This window comes from Notamacropus eugenii, chromosome 5 (assembly GCF_028372415.1).
Source record: "Notamacropus eugenii isolate mMacEug1 chromosome 5, mMacEug1.pri_v2, whole genome shotgun sequence".
NCBI classification, from domain to species: domain Eukaryota; kingdom Metazoa; phylum Chordata; class Mammalia; order Diprotodontia; family Macropodidae; genus Notamacropus; species Notamacropus eugenii.
Window position 1 is genome coordinate 271425996 of NC_092876.1, and position 21921 is coordinate 271447916.

Sequence of the window (21921 nt, forward strand, 5' to 3'; positions counted from 1 at the left end):
TGGTTCTTCTGTGTATGTAGAGTCAGTTGGTGGCACAGTGGATAGAGTGCCAGGTCAGCAGTGAGGGAGGCCTAAATTCAAACCTAGCCTCAGATGTTTACTGACTGGGTGACCTTGGGCAAGTCATTTACTTCTGTCTTCCTCAGTTTGCTCATCTATAAAAGAGAATGATAATAGTACCTCTCTCTCTGCCCTCTCCCCCAGGGTTATTTTGAAGATCAACTGAGATAATATTTATAAAGTGCTTAGCACAGTGCGTGGCATGTAGTAGGCGCTTATATAAATGTTAAGAATTGTTATTATTGTTACTTGTAAAACATTTTGCAAACCTTAAAGCACCACAAATGTCAGCTATTTTTAGAGTGTGGAATCGAGAGGACATGGGTTCAGATCTCGACTCCAACGCTTACCAGCTGTGTGACCTCTGGCAAGTGACTGAACCTCTGTAGGCCTCAGTTATGTCATCTGAAAATCAGAGCATTGGTTTAGATAATAAGCATAATGACAGATAACATTTATATGGTGTAACTGTGCATCAGGGATAATTATATCATCCTCACAACAACACTGGAAGGAGGTTATTACTATTGCCATTTTGCATATGAAGAAACTGAGGCAAAAAGAAATTTAAGTGGCTTGCCCAGAGTTGCACAGCTATGAAGTGTCTAAGCCTGGATTTTTAACTCAAGTCTTCTTGACTTCCAGGCCCAGCATTCTATCCATTGATCCACTAAGTCTTTCTCCTCCCCACTCCACATATACCAAACTCTAAATCTATGATCCTTTGGAAATAATTACTCTCAGGTTTAATTGTTTCTTGTCTGAACCAATCAATCTCATATCTCTTGGTGCATCCAAGTTGATTTTGACGGCTTGACATGAACAATAACACATTAGATTTGAAAAATGTGAAGAAAAGAAATACTACTTGATAGCTCTACCCTATCCTGAGGGAGAAAACGTGTTCCAAAATAGAGATGGAAAGATTATGTTAGGTAGTATTGTCAATTTGGCATCTAATTAAAAGCAGACTCGGAGGAGATGTAAAGAGTGTAATGAACCTGTGTGTAGGAGATTTGGTAGTGTGGGGGACATATTTTTAGTCTCTTTTGCTTACAGATAGAAAAGGAAAATTGGTTTGAAAGCATATTTCTGTCAAAAAAGCAAGAAACATTGATGTACCTTCTTCTCACTAAGACAATGCCAGGACCAGTCCTAGGCAAAAAATTTAAATAGATGAGATTTTTCTCCCATAACCAGCTATGTTACCTTGGACAAGTCACCTTATCTTTTTTAGACGTCAGTTTCCTCACCAGTAAAATGAGGGCAGGACTAGTATCATGTTACTCAGTCATTTTCAGTAGTGTCTGACACTTTGTGACCCCATTTGATTTGAAGTTTTCTTGGCACAGACATTGTAGTGTTTGGCCATTTCCTTCTCCAGCTCATTTTCTGTAAAAAATGAATAATTCAGGCAAATGGGGTTAAGTGACTTGCCCGGGGTCACACAGCTAGTAAGTGTCTGAGGCCAGATTTGAAGTCAAGAAGATGATTATTTCTGGCTACAATCTAGCCTCCCCAGCCTAGTATCATGGGATCATAGATATAGAGCTGGAAGAGACCTTAGATATGATTGAGACAACTCCCCCCATTTTACAAATGGGGAAACTGAGGCACAGAGAGAGGATTTTTTTTTTTAAGTGACTTTCCCAGGGCCACACAGCTGGCTATGGGAGCCCAGGTTCAGAGCCCAGGTTTTCCTGTCTCCAAGTTCAGTACACTGTCCCCTCTGACTTGCTACCCCTCAAATTTTGTGACTCTTCCTGGAACCTCTCAAGAAAGCAGCAAGTGCCCTCAATGCAGCAGCTCTGAACATCTCCCAATGGTGTTGAGTCCCAGAGATGAGAGTTGGGAAATGGTAATTCCCTGCCACTGAATGGAGGGATAAAAAGTGGATATATGAAAGTGCCCTGTCTTTTTATGCCAATACTACACAAAATTAACTATATTATCATTAGATGAAATGTAAGTTATCGATCTATAAATATTAAAGGCCAAATTATATTCTTACTATCTAGAGAGAAGAACATTTTAATGGCTGAGGAAGAAACAGAGGTTTTTTCAAATTTTCCATTTTTACAGTTCTATTCTGCTGTAAAGCCAGAAGGAAAAATGGAAGAACCAGAGATACAGTCCACTTTTTACTATGACTTATTGTTCACGGTTAGCCCTTCTGATTTACTTTTGCTTTAAAAATCATCTCTCATTTTTAATGCATAAAAAGAGCCATTGGAATTGAGGTGCCATCTACTATGCTTTGATTAAAAGTGTTCAAAAAAATATTTGCCTTGAGAAACAGATACTAGGTTATTCTATTGTTGGATAGGAAGCATGGCATTCAGGCTGAATGTTCAGTCGCAATGGTATAAGACTATTCCATTTCTGGGACAAGAAGTGTGATATTCAGTTTCTCGTACCGGAAGTTATTAGGCCAGTTAGGAAGGTTTCATTCAAAAACCAAAATAGTAACTACTACATACAGCGGAGTGTCTCAGCTGGCGTCTTAAGCAAATTAAGGACCGGAGTACTTGGAACAGTGTAGTTAGGGTAATAATAAAAACCAATGTCTTTCTCTAGGCAACTCGACATCTGTAACATAAGGGCTATCGTAATGGATTTAGCCGAAAGTGTAGCCTACACAAGTATCCTTTCTCTGATTTTGTAAAACATTCAATTATCCATTAAAATCAAAAGATTGCATTCAGTTATTTCTAAATCAGGCCAGGTCTTTGGACTAAATGGGTATTGAACACAAAAATCCACGTAAAATAAATACATAACAAGAGCCCTCGATCCCAGGAAGTATGCCAGTTCTACAAGGAGGAATTATAGAAAGGACAAAAAACTTGGAATCATAAGTCCTGAATTCTAGCTCTGCCACCAACTCATTATGTGACCTTGGGCAAGTCCCTTAACTCTTCTGGGTCTCCATCTCTCAGTTATAAAATTAGGTTGTTGGCTCAGATGCTCTTCATTTCTAACATTCCATGATTCTTCATTGGACACAACCTGTATAAACCAGCACTTCCTAATTAATTTTATTTTTCTCATCAATTTGTTTTTTATTTGATGCTAGATACTATGCAAAGTATGGTATTAAACAAACTAGATTCCTGCCCCTGTAAAATAGACTTTCTCCTTACTGGCACCCTAGAAGAAACTATACTGATCAACACACATGAAAAGAATGCCATCAGAACAATGCCCCAGCAGGAGAAGAGGCTGATGAATATTGATGTGTTGAGGGCTATAGTATGAGGGCTCTGTTGCTGTCCTACCTGATGAATTGTCTCAGATGTCCCTTATTCTCCACTACCTCCTCCCCACCAGGCCAATAAACAGAAGTAAATTCCAAGATTCATTCTGGAATTGCAAAAAGAGCAAATATCACAAAGATGGAGATGCTCAAGGTTTCCATGACTTTGAGGCTAAGGCAGGTCCCTCTGGTATAGTGTATTTTAAATCCCGCCTCCACTCAGTGTCTCATTTGTGAAAATGTGTCATTCTGAATAAGAGTAGCTTGCTCTTTGGTGCTGAGAACTTCTCATTTACTATTTCCTTTCCTCCCAGAGGTTTTCAATGCTTCAGACATTTCCCTGGGGCCACAGTAAGGACTGGACAAATCGGTTGACATGAAGGAAGAGGTGGTTGATAAATACAGTACAAATACAAAAGTACAAAAATGCCCTTCTCCCCTCCCCGCCCATGTGGGTACAGTTCCCAGGAAACCATCATAAATAGTACCTTGTATTAAGAACCTTCCTGAGCTACATTCATGGATTAACTTACATTATGTCAGTAGCACACTTACTCTATTGCAAGTCAGCTTTTTCTCTTTCCTCACCGAGAATCCTTTGGGGAATATAGTAGGAGAACAATAATGGGTAGAGGATAAGGAGTGGATTCTGATAAGCTCTGGACCTTGGAGTCTTCCAAATCTTGCCAGCAAATGAAGGTTCCTCGTCAGCCAGCCTAATGACATGGTTTTTAAAGGGGGCCCAGGAAATTGTCATCATAGGAAAAGGACTCTTGGGGATAAAAGAACACAGCTGATAGTTTTTCTTTTATGTACTTCCATAAAAAAGTGCTATCATTTTTCTTATCTATATGCCAAATTTTGAGTGGGAAACTAGAAGGGAAAAAAAGATGCATTTGCTCCTACATAAGTTTGTATAAATGCAAAATAGATGGCAATACTAAAAAGTAAAAGATGATGCCTGTCATCCTAATTTAGCTATACGAGGGCAGAGCAGCAGTGCAAGTCATTATAAGAGAAGTATCTTGTATTTATGCAGCATTTCTTCCAAAGGCAGTAAACCACTTTGCTCTAGTTGGGTCCTATCCTAATGGAAACACAGAGAGCTGCTTTCAAGGGTTTATTAACTACTTCATGGCACCAGACAAGCATTTAGTAAATACTGCCCCTAAACAGTAAGATATGTATGTGTATGTGTATGTATAGCATATACATATGTATGTATGTATGTATACATACATACATACATAAATATATAATTGTAACTGTAGAATGCTATGCCAAAATGAGTTATTTATATCATTGTGATGATGGTTAATAAGAGGCAGCAAGGCAGTAAACCCAAGGATTCTATGTTTCTCAGCTCTTTATTGTGTAAAATTTAGACAAGTACAACAATTGTATCTCAGCAATAAGAGAAAATTTCATATGTATAGATGTGTGTTTGTCCTTCATTGCCATCATGGTCTAATGACATGTCTTACACTTGACTTTGTTTTGAGTGAGGGAGGGCTGTGCAGGTCACCAACCTCACTTCTCCTCCAGAGCCATCTGAATCCAGTGACCAGATATTCATCAGGATGACTGGAGATGACCCAGGATGAGGCAATTGGGGTTAAGTGACTTGCTCAAGGTCACGCAGCTAGTGAGTGTCAAGTGTCTGAGGTGATATTTGAACTCAGGTCCTCCTGACTCCTGCACTGGTGCTCTATCCACTGCACCATCTAGCTGCCCCTGTATGTATAGACAGAGATTAGACATGGACGGACGGACGGACGGACGGACGGATGGATGGATGGATGGATGGATGGATGGATGGATGGATGGGTGGGTAGGTGGATGGATGCTTAGACTTGAGGTAAGGAGGAATGAAGGGCAAAGAGATCATACTTCTTCTAGAGTGATGCCCCAAGTCTCTAGTTCTAAATAATTGTGAACCATTTCAGAGCCCCTCAGCAATTCAGAGGCTGTCTACTAAGGTATGAAACGTTTCCATTTGTGCCAGTTAAGGACCTTTCTACAAGTCCCCCAAAATCATAGACCAACTGAAACCTAAAGCATTAACATTCTAGTGCAACCCTCTGGGGTGTTCAGTTATTGTGTCTTTTTTCCACGACTGACCCAACTCCCTTTCCATTCATGTGCGTGTTAGATGAGATCTTTTATGAACATGAATTTATCTTTGGTAAAAGCCTACAAATCTGCTTGCACATCTACTTATACCCTCCATAGGTGTTTCTGTTGTTTGGGTAACCTACAATTTTGATCCTTCTAACAACATGATGATCTGTAATTCAAAGCTATATAGGATCCCTGGGATAATACTCAAATACCTGAGTGATTTTTATCCTTGAGGATATTTCTTCCAACAGTGTGGACTACAGCACCATACCTGACCAGTCTGTGTAACTTGTACTTGCCTTCTCTTGTATTCACTTATAGAATATTGGTGTTTAAAAAAAAGAACATGGTATTTTATGGTGGGGAGCTATGCAATTTCCCATTACAGTTTATCCTACTTGCTTATTTTTTCAATTTTATGGTATATTCAAGGTATATTCATTGATGAATTAACTCATTGAACTGTTCCTCTAAATCTTTGTGATCTTCTGGGCAGTGTACATTCTTCATCCATTTGGTATTCTTCTATGGATAGTTCTGTTAATCTCTCTTGAGTGGCCATGGATCTCATTTAGGACGCTCTGTAATGACTTAATGTAATTGAGGAATCATCTGCAAATAAGAGCATCTGAAGACCTTAGCCACATATATCAAATCTTTCCTTTTGGGCTTTGTAGAGGATGTCCTCCATGACAGGGATAAGTCTCTCCTTTCTTTTATACCTTGCTTGATAAAGATACTCAGAAATTGGATATAGAACAAAATAAGTAATAAACAGCCCAAACTCTTATCCTCTATACCCCTCAGTTGTGTGAATATCAAATGAGATAACAATTGTACAGTACTTAATACAGTGCCTGCAACATAATATGCACCATATTTTTCTTGTTCAGTTGTTTTAGTTGTGTCTGACTCTTTGTGACCCCATTTGGGGTTTTCTTGGTGAAGATATGGTTTGCCATCTCCTTCTCTAGCTCATTTTACAGATGAGGAAACTGAGGCAAACAGGGTTAAGTAACTTGCCCAGGGTCACACAGCTAGTAAGTTCCTGAGGCCTGGCATCTTATCCACTGCATCACCTAGCTGCCCAAGCACTGTATACATGTTAGCTAATAGATATAATCTGAAAATTTACCAGTTTCTTTCTTGTGTTTTCATCAAGAGTACATGTGTAGATCATTCTTATAAAGACAAGAAAGTTGGCCTGTGAGGTGGTGATTGTTGATGTCTTCTCCAACATCTTATTTTTGGTAATATTGTTTGTGATTTTTTTCTGTTCTTTTAGAACTTTTCTTTCTTTGAGATATATTGGTCTTTTTTGAGTTCTTACTGCCATCCATTGCTTGGTTATCTAGCCCATCTTTGTGTCATCCATGAAATTCAATGAGCATATAATCTAAGCTTTCATTCAAGTCAATGAAAAAATGTTGACTATAACAGGGCAGAGGACAAATTATTCCCCAGCTCCACCCAGGACTTCCTTTCAAGTTGACCGACCCATTAATTACACTTTATATGTGATTTTTCAACCAAGCGAAGCCACACAACTTTACTCCTCATCGCTGTCTCCTAGCTTCCTTGGTTTCCTTCAAGTCCTAGCTAAAACTTCACCTTCTACAAGAAGTCTTTCCTCTTTGGATTATCTCCAGTTTACCTGGTATATCATTTGTCTATACATAGTTGTTAGTGGGTTACCACCCACAATAGACTGTGAGTTCTTAGAGATTGGGGACTGTTTCTTGCCTTCCTTGGTATCCCCAGTACTTAGCACAGTGCCTGGAACATGGCATTTAACAAATGCTCGTTGACTGTTGCCTCTTAACATTTTTTTCCTCCAGGACATGTAACTCTTAACAACTAGAATCAAATTGTCGGTATGGATTGTCAGTTAACATTTATGAAGTATCTACTATGTGCCAGTCACTGTGCTTGGTGTTGGAGATACAAATGTAAAAAAGAAAGATAGTCCTTGTCCTTGAGCAGCTTACAGTCTTAGGGAGGGTAAGGATATCTTATTTTTATGTCCTTTAAAGGAGACTGTTGAACCTCTGGTATTTACAATTCTTTCCATCCCCTTAGTTCCCATGTTTTAAGTTAATTGTTTCTAGTAATCTAAACCTTTAGGTTATGGATATTTCATAATATCCAAGGAATCAGAAAAATAAGGCTTATTATATATACATTTCCAAAACATAATCCTTATATATTTGGGCCATATGCAGTATTGGCATTGGTGAGGGAAGCTTTGGGGTCCTGTTTTTCAGTTATTTGTGAATGTTTCTCATAATATCTTTATGGAGAAGATAACAAAGGGAGGACTAAATGATAGTACAGTTAAGTAGAGCCAGTAGCTGATGGAGACATACCCAGAGTATTGATTTTAGATCCATGTCAATTTACATGGAAGTCTCTAGGGGTGATCCAAGGCCTTGTCCTGTTCACTATTTGTATCAGTAATTTAGATGAAGGTAAAGATGTCATGATTATCCAAGTAACAGACAACATCAATCGGGGAGTGATCACTAAGACACTGGATGTCAGAATTGAGATTCAAAATGATCAGTAGAAGTTAGAAAATGGACAAATTAACATTTAAATACATAGAGAGTCTATTGTTTGTTTTTGTATTTTTAATCATTTACATAATACAGAATTGAGAAACAAGTTTATTACATTTCCTATCTCATGTATATTACTGTAGCTCTCTCCCAAAATCAGGCAAACTGCATTTCCCTTCAGGGTTCCGGGGTACCCTGAGGAGTTTGTGGAGTGTCTCTATTTTCCTCCTATCTGCTCAAGCCCCCATTGGTCATGTTTCTCCATTGGTTAAGGGTCAGTGACTATCACTCCACTGCCATTTAGCCATTTAAAATCAATTAGCTTTTACAAAGATGTATTTGCCTCAAACATGTAGCAGGAACAGATACACAAGCATTTTCCCCAGTACTTCTCAAGCATACCCTCCTCTATATCACCTTAGTCCTTAGAAAAATAAGCTCAAAACTTAACTCATTGCTTACATAGCATTTGATCCCTCCAAGTTTGTGACCAGGTGAAATGAGTACTACCCAGTGGGTACTTCCACTGGGTTGGAATCCTGGAGGTCAGCCCTGAAGATTGCTTCTTGTTCCTTGGAACTGTACTGGCTGCAAAGCCTAGCATAGATTCTGACTCCCAGATTCATGTGGCTTGCTCCCCCATAGTTGGAGACTCCGCTGTCTCCACCACATGTTCTCTCACCTGGTGTCACTCCTCCAGATACAAGTAAAGCAAAGAGAAAGCCAAAGACGACTCAGCCCTTTGTAAAGATGTTGACAGTTCTGTCTGTGCAAATGCTCTTCCCAAACACCTTGTTAGCCAAGCGCAGCCAGTGAGCAGGTGTCCACACTTGTCCCACAGTCGTGGCCTTTCCTTTATGTGTCATCTAAACTCTTCCAGAACTGATGCTCTAGTGTCCTCCGCCTGGACTGGTTACGTCGGTTGATGGGCTTTACACATGCGTCAGTCTCTCATTCCGCTCATATAATTCCTAAGGTGGTTTAATTGATCACAAGATCAGTGTGAGACACTACAGAGCTACTGTGCTCTGAGGTGGTGTTTTAGAACTACAGCATCCAGAATAGTTACTAATATTTATATAACGCTTTGAGTTGTTCAATGCCCTTCCCATACGTTGTCTCATTTGAGCCTCACAGGAAGCTTGTAAAATAGGCAGTGTAGGTATTGTCCCTGTTTTACAGATCAGGAGACTGACACTCAAAAAAAATTAACAACTTACTCAAAGTTCCAAAATGCATAAGCCTAAGAGAAAGGATTCAGATTTGAATCTTCATGACTTTTATGTCCAACACTGAACCACTGGCTTCCATAAAGGCAGTAGCAGCCTTACGGTGTTCTTTACTGGTCATATTACAACTACAGTTCTAGAAACATATTATTCAGCTCTGAGAATCCTGTGTTAAGAGAGGCTGGATGTTATAGTGTGTTGCATGCTAGCAAGGAAGTCCAGAATTCAAATCCTCCCTCGACACACTCTGACTGTGACCATGGACATGTCTGGGAACTTTAGTGTGCGTATGTCACCCCTCTTCCATCTCTAGCTCTTAGAACAGTAACCAAATCGACACAACTATTCCTGGAAGAAGACATTTCAGTCAATGGTGGAATGACTCCACTGGCTATCCCCGTGACTTCCCTGGCTCTAACACATGCTGTCTATTCTGATTAGCTCCTTAAGAGAAGGGACTGTTTTTCTCTTTGTATTTCTATCCCCATCATTTTGTACAGTACCTGGAACATAATAAGTACTTAATAATGTGTTTTCATTCATTTATTCATCCATCTGTAAAGTGGAACTAGTAATGATACCTGCCCATGGAGGTTACAAAGCTCAAATGAAATACTGTATATGAAACAGTAGTGTTAGTTAGCATTTGTCTAGCTCTTTAAGGTGTGCAAAGGACTTTGCAAATATTTTATTTGCAGCGACAACCCTGGGAGGTAGGAGCAGTTAATATACTCATTTTATAATTAAGGTAACCGAGGGTAAGAAGAGATTAAGTAACTTGTCCAGAGCTACACAGATAGTCCCTGAAGGCAGACTGTTTTCAGGTCTTCCTGTCTCTAGGTCCAAGGCTCTATCTACTGGGTCACCTAGCTGCATTATTAATAGGAGTATGTCTGTGACCAGGATGGTGAAGGGATTTGAAATCATTCCCTATAAGGAAAAGTGAAGGGAAATAGTAATATTGAACCTGGAGAAGAGAAAACAGGAAGTACATAGCATTTGCAGCAAGTATTTTTTTAAAAAAATTATTTGATTTTGTGAGGCTCCAAAGATTCAATGGAAAGCAAGAGGAGACAAATTTGGGCCCAATGTAAAGAAGAACTTATAAATAAACAGGCCTAACACAGAGGAGAGAGAATGTGTCTTACAGTCAGGAGATCTTGGTTCTACCACTTATTAGCTTGTAGCCTTGGAGAATCTCTTCTTCTCTCTAAGGCTCAATTTTCTTATCTGTAAAATGGCCATAATAATATTTACACTTATTTCAGAGGATTATTGTGAAAAACAAATGAAATTTACATATATGAAAGCATGTTGTAACCACAGAGCACTTTTTTAAAAGCTATTATTATTACTTTTTATAATGACAGCTGTCCAAAAATGGAGCATAAATGTGGAAGATGTGTCACTGAAAGTGCTTAAGTGGAGTCCAGGGACCCAGCTATCAACGATGTGGTAGAGAGTTGTTTATTAGGGAGAAAGTCAAACAAAATTAACTCCTAAAGGTCCATTGCAACGCCAAGATTCTTTGAGTCTCTATTTTCATTTTAATAGGAACATTCTTGTGGTATAATGACTTAAATTAACTGCAGGTACAATTTGATAGGGGGCAGCTAAATGGCAAAGTGAATAAAGTGCTGGGCTTGCAATCAGAAAGACTCATCTTCCAGAGTTCAGATCTGACCTCAGACACTTACTAGCCATGTGACCCTGGGCAAGTCACTTAACCTTGTTTGCCTCCTTTTCCTCATTTGTAAAATGAGTGGGAGAAGGAAATGGCAACCCACTCCATTATCTTTGCCAAGATAACCCCAAATAGGGTAACTAAGAGTTGGATGTGACTGAAACAAATTAACAAAGACATAATTTGAGAGTAAATTTCTCCTTACTGTATGTGCCAACCCTAGCTTTCAAGGGGAGGTAGAGAGAGGGGCACACTTATCCAGAAGATAGAGATTTTAGGTACGAGGGAAAAAAAAGAAATGTTGAACAGCACACACTGCTCCCTGGCAGGAAAGACCATTGGCTGAATAGAGATGAGTTTTCCTAGGAGTCAGAGGAAGACAGCTTATATTCCTTAAGCTTAAGGGAGAGAAGCAGTGGCCTCCCCAGAGGTGCTTAGCCAGACAGGGGCATGGTGTACTGCATGCCCACTTGGGAGGTGATCTGCATCTGAGGTAATAATGGACCACTCTCTGGAATGGGAATATGTAATTTTAGTGACTGAGTGATCTGACTTTTCTGGGCCACATTTTCCTCAAGAGAAACAACACAATTCAAAGAAATGTGTGGTGTCTAAATAGAAAATGCCTCATCCCAAATGATCTTAATTCAGTGGATAAAGGAATGAGTTTTTATTTTTTACATCCAAACTTGGAATTTCATTAAATGTAGGGAGCTCCTTGTGACGATGCAGATGGGCAGCAACTTACAGTCATAGAGAACTGTGATACTTTATTTTTCAGAATACCAGGAACAGAAATGTCCTCAAAGGCAATCTGATCCAATCAGTGTCAGAACAGAAAATCCCTCCATAACACCCCTTACAAGGGTCATCCAGCCTTTGTCCAGAAATCCTACAGTGATGGACACTTCTTTGTACTTGGGATAACTGAATATTGAGAAGTGTTTCTGGACATTGAAGCAAAATTTTCCCTTTGCAACTCTTACCCACTGCTCCTACTTCAGCTTTCTGGGGTCAAACAGAACAAATCTAACCTGTTTTCATGAGAGCCCTTGAGATATCTAAAGGCAGGCCTCATGCCCTCCTGCCTCCCCCACCTCCCACCATTATCTTTTTAATCATCTCTAATTGAACTGCTTCTCGTGGTGTCTCCCCAGTCTCCTCATCATGCTAGGTATCCTCTATTAAATAGACTCCAGTTTGTCAGGGTCCTTCCTAAATGGAGCCACCTAGAACTAAACACAGTAGTTGAACTGTGAACTGACCAGAGGACAGTACAGGAGGCTTCTTGCCTCCATCATTCTGAACATTGAGCTTAAATTAATGCAGCCTAAGCTTGCATTAGGGGCTGCTAGATGGCATAGTGGTTAGAGTACCAGGCTTGAAGTTGGGAAGACTCATCTTCCCGAGTTTAGATCTGGCCTCAGACACTTACCAGTTGTGTGACCTTGGGCAAGTCAGTTAACCCTGTTTGCCTTAGTTTCCTCATCTGTAAAATGAACTGGAAAAGAAGTGACAGAACCACTCCAGTATCTTTACCAAGAAGACCCCAAATAGGGTCATGAAGAATTGAACAGAAATGACTGAACAGCAAAGCTTCACTCGCTTCTCAGGCTTCTTTGTCTCACTGTTTTTTCATATTAAGTTTAAAGTTCAGTGAAAGCCCCAGATCTTTTTTAATAGTAATTGCGTTATAGCCAAGCCTCCTTCATATTATACCTGTGAGGTTGATTTGTTTTAACGTACTCCAGTGGAGGACTTGGTATCTACTCCTATTAAAATTCGTCTTAGGGGATTTGTCCCATCATTCTAAGACGCTGAGATAAAGTGAGGACCTGATTCTATTTACCTGCATGGTTGTATCTTTCCAGCTTTCCATCTTCACCGATTCAAGAAGCATAGCTAGGATCTCACATTTGATCTATGCATTCATCCAAGTCCTTAATTTTTAAAATGTGGAACAGCCCAGGCTCAAACACAGATCTCTAAGGCACTCAAATCAACAAACACTTAAGTGCCTGCTATGTGCAAGCATCGACAGATGTGCAGAGGATACAAGGACCAAAAAATAGTAAAAACTTCTCCCAGCCCCCAAAGAGCTTACCCTGTATGTTCGATGCCAACCAGTTACTAACCACTTTGGGGGCCAGTCATTCAGCTGTGCTCATCTCTACCTCATGGAGTTTCTGGCTTCTTTCCAAGCTCACCTCAAGGGCAGTTCCTACATGAATCCTGATTCTCGCAGCTATTAATGCCCTCCCCACTGGAAATCACCTTATGTCTGCTTACTGTATGTTTTGTACTTATTTTAGTGTGTACATATTTTTCGCAACCTCCACCTCCCCCCCCCCCAAAAAAACAGAATGTAAGCCCCTGGAGGTCAGGGACTGATTAATTTTTATCATATATGCCTAGAAGCTGATGTGGTAGCTAGAACTTTGTAGGCATTTATTGGAAAAAAAAAATGGATGAATCAGTTCTAAACCCAAATAACTATACAACTTATAATAGCTGGCTCCTGTGCAGTACTTTAAGGTTTGCAAAATGCCTTACAAAATTATCTCATTTTATCCTCACAACAACCCTGGGAGGCAGTTACTATTATTATCCCCATTTTACAGATGAAGAAATTAGGACCAACTGAGATAGTGACTTTATCCAGTACACAGCTAGTAAGAATCTAAAGGGGCATTTAAACTTAGATTTTTCTAACTCTGGGTCCAGCGCTCTACCCACTGTGCCAAACAGTAGATAATATCTGGTAGATAATATCATCTAACCCATTTTCTCTGCCTCTGTCTTAGCATTTTAACAAGTTTTCTAGTTTTTTCCCCTTCCCCTTCCCCTTCCCCTTCCCCTTCTGTGTGTGTGTGCATGTATGTGCATGCGCACACACACACGCGCACACACACACACACACACACACAAATCCCTTTTATTTTGAACTCTACATTCTGACTTTTTATTCCTGACAAGTCTCTAAATTCAAGTAGTCACCAAGTGTTTCATTTCTGTCAGGGTTTGTGTTTGGAAGACAAGGAGACTGAGGCTTTTCATCTGTGTGGCTGAGTCATGCAGTATTACTAATATGCTTCTCTGGTGTCATTATTTGATCTGGAAAATGCTATTCAACAGATTGAGTCCCTGAGAAAATGACTTTTGGGTCACTTTATAAGCTTTTATTGTATCTGGTTGTACTGAACATGACTTTGATGTTACCAGAGAGTTCCTAAAGGTGATGAATATTTTGGAACAATCCAAAAGAACTTGGGCACGCAGTATCTTCCAGTGTGATTACAAAAGTTAAGCTCCTTCTTTTCATTATATTTCTGGTTGGATGACTTATCCGTCAAGGAAATACAGGGTGCATTTTCTATGTTAACAACAGATGAACTTCCTTCTGAAGATAATGGAATTCTAAAACTTGAAATGCTAAACCAAACTTTCTGAGTTTCCCTCCCACCTTTTCACCAACGTAGATCTTTTTTTCCCTTTGTATCTCTTTATCCCTGCTTACTAGTCCACTCAGCTATTTCCTAGCATAGCTCACTCATCTTCCTTCCAGTGCTTTGTGAATTGTTTTATGAAAAGAAAATAGATATCACTGTACACCTCACCTCTGGGCTTCTCAGGTAAGCCGATCAATGCCTTCTTTGTGCTTTCATCCTGTAATTGCTTCCAGGCCTTTTCTCCAATGTAGCCTGTACTTGGAACCCAGTTTCCTACTTCCAAATCACCACATGATCTCAGTCCTACATTTTAAGTAATTTAGTTAATTGCTCCGTCCCCTATAGTACCAGTGTGATTTTATTTAATCTGTGTCCCAAGCATTTTTCCCTCTGAGATCTAGAATGGATTCTAGAGGAATCTGGAATTCCTGAAAGGAATGGAATGAGCCCTGATTCAGTGATGTGAGAGCAAAGTAAGGGTGGGGTAGGAAGGAGAACAAATAGAAGAGGCAGTAAAAAGCATCCATTATTGATTGGCCCCAGAATGTGTCTGTAATCTCAGTTCTGTTGATGATCCAAGATCCAAGAAGTTCCAAAAAAAAGAGGAGTTAGTAGGAAGAATGTGCAGTTGAGCATCTGAATAGAATAAAGGGAATCCTAAACATGAAGCAGCCCAAGTCCTTGAAGCTCAAGGAAAGAGGGGTTGGTGCTATAGATCCTGTAATGCAAAACAGTCTCCAGTGGCTCATGTAAGGCAATCAATTAGAAAAACCATTCACCAATAAGAACTAGCTATTCTCAATGGACTTTCAAACCATTGAAACCTGCAGGAAGGTAGAGTAGGGAATTACCAACGTTATCTTGGATTTTTGTGTTCGTCCTTCGTTGCCGAAGAAGACCATGCCAGCAGAGAAATGATGACATGACTTGCACTTGACTTTGTTTTGAGTGAGGGAGGGCTGTGCAGGTCACCAGCCTCACTTCTCCTCCAGAGCCATCTGTTATCTTGGAACAACAATGAGGAAAGGTCTTTAAAGAACATGTTGGGAAAGGATCACCCTTATCCAAGGAGCCAGAGGTTAAGCACATGGTTCCTTATATCATCTCCCCACACTGATGTATGGCTAGGAAATCTAAAATGAATTCCTTCCAATTTAGGCTCATCTGAGGAAAGTGTAGTCAAAGAAATGACTATCACAAAGCTGGAATTACCATGGCCAGAGCTAATTATTGTCAATACATATTCTAGCCAGACTGAGATACTTAGAGTTTTCAGAAACCATCTTTATTATCTAAAAACCTAAAACTTGGTATGATATCCAGCCTAGACAGAGTCAGATCAGTTGACTCTAATGCTAAGACCTAGACAAGAGGATGGGAAATGGGGGATGGAAGTCGTGCATGGTTTGTCCTTAGTTCTCAGAAAGGACCATGAAGTCAGGAAGATGATGCCATGACTTACAAGTGAATTGGATTTCAGTGAAGGAGGGCCATGCAAAGTCACCAGCTTGACTTTCTCCTCCAGTGCCATCTGGAAATCTTCAGAGCCAGCTATGGATCAGAACAACTGGAGATGACCCTGGGGGATGCAGAGGGATTTAGTTGATAGAAGGTCGGTCAACAGAGGAACAGCTAAGACCATACAAGGCTGGTCCCTTATAAGTGTAACCTAGCTTTCACCCAAGCATAGGACTGTGAGAGAAGTGATTATTAGTAACCAGTGATTTGGGGAGATCGAGAGTACCCCCTTTTTCTAAAGTCCTCATTTCAGAACTCAGTCTCTAAAGGTTGAATTAACTTTCTCCTCAGTGGTGGTCAGATCCCACCCAAAGTTACAAGGAATTGAATAAAAGGAGGAGGAGTTCATTGTGTTGCATTCTCTCAGCCCCTCATTGAAGTGAGCCCACTTCTCATTTGTAATATTCATTCCCTCATTAATTGTTAACCAGTCAGAGTTGATTGCCATGCTCTGGAATGTCCATTTTTCCAAGGGCATGTAAGCCATGATACACCACCATGAGGGTATTTGGCACACAAGAAAGCCTCTTTTATTAGCAAAATGCTATCATTATTAATTACCTATAAACTGTGTCTCTTGAAATTAAACATCACAACTGGCTGTACACTTCCACAACTCAAAGTGTTACAGTCTGTCTTTCAGGAGTACTTCTATCTTCACCACCTCCCGGGAGATCCCTCCTCAATGTGTCTCTTGCAAGAGTCTCTAGAACCAACTTCGTAAATCTCTTAGTAGGTAGGCAGTATGATGTTCAGCATTCTGTCAGCCAATTAGGAGCAGTATCACCTTTCAGCCTCCAGGACAAAAGTGTCCCAGTCTTGGTTGGAAGCAGGGTTATCTTTTCATGAAGGGCCAGTGTAATGACTGAAAGTTCTTCCTCCATTTTTGTCCCGTGTCATTTCTAGTTGAATGATAGGGGAGGATAAAAACCTTTACCCAAAAGAATGGTTAAGTGTGGCTGGTGTAGAATAGAGCATTGACCACAGGGCAGTCTGGGTCTTTTCCTTCAGGTAAAGCTTGTTCAGGGAAAGAACCCAGGCTCCACAAGAAGAGGCACCAGCTTTGAGAGAATAGTGAAGAACAGTGAAGTTAAGCTGTGAAAAATAGTAATGACACATCCACCATGATATTTGCCTGGACTATTTGAGAAAAAGGATGTCCTTTCTCAATTGTCCCAACATCATAGCCTTCCTAAAAACTTTATCTACTACCTTGAGTCTTGACAAAAGAAGGGAATGGATAAAGGACAGGGAGAGCCACTGGAACAGTAGCGTCAGCACCCTAACATTGGGCAATGTGGATATACTGGCCATACCTCAGAAGAGGGACACATAGATACCAGTACCCAGTGTCCTTGACGCAGAAATTACAAGTCAGTGTTGGGCATACGCTGTCATCGGTTCCATACAAGACTGACACATTAGGTCTTGTTGGGGTGCCGTGGTGCCTCCCTGTCCTCCAGTGAGAGCTGTCAGGATAAAGAGTAGAGTGGAGGCTGTAGGCACAATGGCAGGAATTCAGGAAGGGCCCCTCCCTTAGCCCTAGTTCAGGGCAGCTCCCTAGTATGGAAATTAACCCAAACATGCACTGGCTCACTTTTATACATTCACAGAAACATTTACCAAAAGCTGTCAGAAATCAAAGCGTCTTTCCACTGTGTTTGCACAGTTCCTAATCTTAACGTGATAATAAGGAGCAAGACCCAAAGTGGAGGAAAATGCTTTTTCATTACCTCTGTTGTCTTTACTGGTGGAAATGGAAATTATTTATGCTGGGAACCCTAACTATGCAGCCTCTCACTCATTTAAATGATTTATACCACTTGGGGGAGCCAGGAGAACTCAAAAACTGCATTTATATTCATTTGGATTCATTCTCCCCATGAAGTCCCACCCCCTTGTTATCTCCCCCATTTTCTCATTCTGTATAGTAACTGCAGGGAGAGAGATGTGCCTTCATTTCCTGGATGCTTTTCTCTGCCCCTTCCCACCCCTTCTTTCTGTTTTCCTTCTGATTTCTGATATTATCTCCCCATTCTGTTTCCACTTGATAGATGATGAGCTGAGGAAGGCCTGCACAAAAGTCACTTTCTCCGCTGGAAGGAACTGATGTGAAATTGCTTGGGACCAGATGATCTCAGACAATTTCACTCACTACAAACATACTCCCTGAGGAAAACTCATCAGGGGGGAAGGTGGCCCTGGTTTAGCTCTAAAAGAAAACTCTAGTTGGAAGTGTACTACTTCATTTTAAAATTCCCCTTTAAATTCCTCTTCCTACATCCCAAACCCATTAGGTATATTGTGTCCTCCAGGCTGATAACCTTTGTTGTCTATCTGCCTCCAGGATCATTCCTTAGTTGTATTTTAGGAGAGCAGATTTCAGGGGACCCACTCAATACACCACACCATATTTTTTTTAGTGTATCACAGTTTTGCCATACATATCTGGGTTGTACAAATTTTAAGTAAAAGCCTTTATCAGAGTAAGTTCATTTTGTTTCCATCAATAGTCAGGCTACATGGTACAGTGCAAAGAGCACTGGTCTTGGGTTCAAATACCACTTAGGTTCTTACTACTTATGTTACCTCAAGCGAGTCATTTGATTTCTTTGGATCACAATTTCCACATTTTGAAGTGAGGAAGTTAAATTAGATGCCTCTAAAGGTGCCTTTCAGCTCCTGTTATGTTATCTTATGTGGTCTAGGATTAGATGGGCCCTGAGGACCCTTGTAGCTCTCAATCGATTTTTTTAAACTATCCTATAGGAAGGAATCCAGAGAGGAGCAACATTTTTATAAAATGATCCCTTATCACAGTGATTAACTATATAATAAGACACAAAAGAGCTGTCATGGCATTCCTTTTCTCCTTAGGTCTTATTGCTTTGGTAATAAAAGCTTTTTATGGCACCAAAATAAAACTTTACTGCCAAAGCAGTTTAGATGAAATTAGAAGATGTATGTTTGGGAAGAAGAAAGGACAGTCCTAAGAAAAGTAAGGTCAGCATGGGAGTCCTGTGGGCTTTGTTTATTAGAGTATGTATCATTGGAGATTACTTAATTTTGGTGCACTTCAAATTATTCTAATTATGACATGGGGAATACGTAGGGTAGCCAGAGAAAAAGTCACTTGGAAAAGTCACTCTGTACTTCTTTCAGATGTGTGTTAAGCCAAGAAAAGTTCTGGATTTAGTGTTATGGATGATTAAATGGGGAAAGGGGCAAATCCTAAGAAGCTATGACCACCCAGATTAGTTTTGTACACTGAATCATCAACTTCCTATTTGATCTTGAGTCCTTGTGCTGTTATTTACCTAGCATTGGTGAATATTCAGCATTATTGAACTCGGCAGATCTTTTAATCATAAGTTAATGCATCAGACTGTTTGTTTTCTCCCAGGATTAAGAATTCCTAGATTTTTGCATAACCGTGACTTATAACCACCTAGCACAGTATACCAACCAAGAAACAATTTCCATCCCTTCTGTACCCATATCTCTTACGTTCTTTCACTGTCACATGGTGGGGGATGAAGCACTTCAGGGAGTGGGAGATACAAGGGTGTAGGGGTAGCTCTTGTATAGTCCCTGGTAGCCCCAGGGCTCTGGGTGCAGTAACATTTCTGGCTAAAAAATTTATGACAACCAGATGATGGAACTCATGTACCATCAGATGATGCAACTCATTTTCTTCTTAGAGAAAGTCAGTCTATATTTTGGTGGTAAGAAAGTATGAGAGTTAAAAAAAAAATCATTTGTGATCTACATTGTAAATGCTTTAGAAGAAGTATTACCTGACCAAAAGCTGGAATTGTTTTATGTGATTTGAACTGTGTTAAAAATGAAAAATTAAAAAAAAAGAACAATATAGGCTCAGAACTAGCAAAGTAAAAAAAAAAGAAAGAAAGAAAGAAAGAAATTATGAGAGGCAGCTCTAAGAGGCAGAGGCCTGAAATCAAGGAAAGCTGAACTCAGATTTGGCCTCGGACATTTTCTAGCTGTGTGATCTTGGGCAAGTCACTTAACCTGTATTTGCCTCAGTTTCTTCAGCTGTAAAATGGAGATAATAACACCTACATCTCAGTAAAGATAAAGTAAGAAATTTATAAAGCACCTAGCACAGTGCCTGGCATCACAGGTTTAATGAAAATCATTTTGTCACTGTGTGCAAGATAGGTTGGAGTAGGAAGAGACTTGGGGTAAGGAGACAAATTAAAAGGCCAATTACAATAATCTTACGTAAGAGGTGATAGGGACCTAAACTAAGGGGGTAGCTTTGGAAGTAGAGAGAAGGGGTCAAGTGAGAGCAGTGTTAGGGAGGCAGAAATAGCAGGGTTTGGCAGTTGATTGAATATATGGGGTGAGAAAGTTTAAAGAGTCAAGGATAATGCTTAGAGGACCAGAAGAATCATAGATCGCTGGTAACCTTGGAGAGATGTTAGTCAAGTGATGGAGTCAGAAGCCAAGACTGCAAAGAATTAAGAAAGAAGTAGGTAGTGGGGAAACAGTATGGGAGTAGAAGTGGGGGGGTGAGTATGGTGTTTAATTGGACAATATGCTGTCTAGATAATGAAATGCAGTGACAGCTTTCAGTTCTGTATTGCTAATGAAACTCTTCAGTTGGGTGCTATGAGGTTTCTTTGCTATAGGCTCATTTTTTTTAGGGCTTATCAGTTCAGAGCACTCCACTGACTCAGCAAAATCATACCTTCCTACCCATGAGCTTTGAAAACAGAGTTATCTGTATATACAGCTCTTAGATTGCAAAAAAACACTTTTAAAGCTGTTCCAAGGTCTGTTGAATTTCCCAGAGGACTGGAAAAGTGTAATTTAACACCAAGTTCCATGTCTTCATTTGCTTCCTCAAGTGTACATAAAACACATCAACACTTCCCTATTTAATGCCATCTTGTACTCTACTGGTGACAGGGAATGGTCACCCAAGTCATTATCAACTCTGACATGATTTGCAGTACTGTCAGGAGACCCTGCTTGGTGTAGGTGAAGCGTTGGACTTGGAATCAAATATCAATAAACAAACATTTATTAAGCCCAGTGTGTCAGGAATGGTCTTAATATTGGAAATAAAGACAAAAATGAAACGCCCCTGCCCTCAAAGAGCTTACATTATATCAGAGAAGACCTAAATTGAAATCGTGCCTCTGACACTGCCTAGTTGCGTAGGTAGGAACAAATCATTTAACCTCCCTCAGCCCCAGTTTCCTATGTAAATTACAAATTAACAATAGGTATTGTACCTACCTCACAGGTTAGGTGGGATGCTCCAGCAAGGAAATGTATCTAAAATAGTTTACAAACTTTAAAATGCAATGTAAATGAAAGTTACTAGGATCTTAGGACAGTAGTTCCAGAGCGGACGGATACTCAGAAGGCATCTAGTCCAGCCCCTTCATTTTACAGATGAGGAAACTGAGGCCCACAGGCTAAATGACTTCCCCCAACATCACTCAACCAGCACTCTTGCCACTGTACTTTTGTCAATGTTATCAACATCGCCAAACGAATAAATAAATGAGTGAATAGCCAAATAGCATTAGGATATATGCAGGTATCTCAAAGCAACCAAGAGTGTCTAAGATGGGATAGAGCACGGGTATACAGATTATATTTAGTGTTTTCTTGTAAGACTATGTAAGCATAATGTTGACATGCGAATATTGTTCTCTGTATTTTTCTTTTGGTCACACAGCAATGATCCACCATGTTTTTACGTTAAGCCATGTTAAATTTGAGTAATTGATGACATTCTGCAGTTGTTATGCAATGTATCTGACTGACTTTTGATATGTATTCAGGAGAGTTCTTCACAATTCACATTGATTCTGAGACTTCTTGAGTAGAAATAGCTTCCAAATCACCATTCCCAAGTTACTTGCTGCAAAGTTCCTACAGATGTCTTTGTTCTCCAGGTGGTTCATGTTTCGTTATCCCCACCAATCAGTTATGATTCTCAGTAATTTTCCACCATGCTTTTGTGATACCCACGAGGCACCAATTACTTCAATGAGCTCTGCAAAATTCT

At 40.0% G+C, this 21921-nt stretch overlaps 1 protein-coding gene across 5 annotated transcripts in view; it reads left to right on the top strand.

The window, feature by feature from the left end:
• Positions 1-21921, top strand: part of SPATS2L (spermatogenesis associated serine rich 2 like) — a 228001-nt gene that overhangs the window by 190395 nt on the left and 15685 nt on the right. The window lies entirely within an intron of this gene.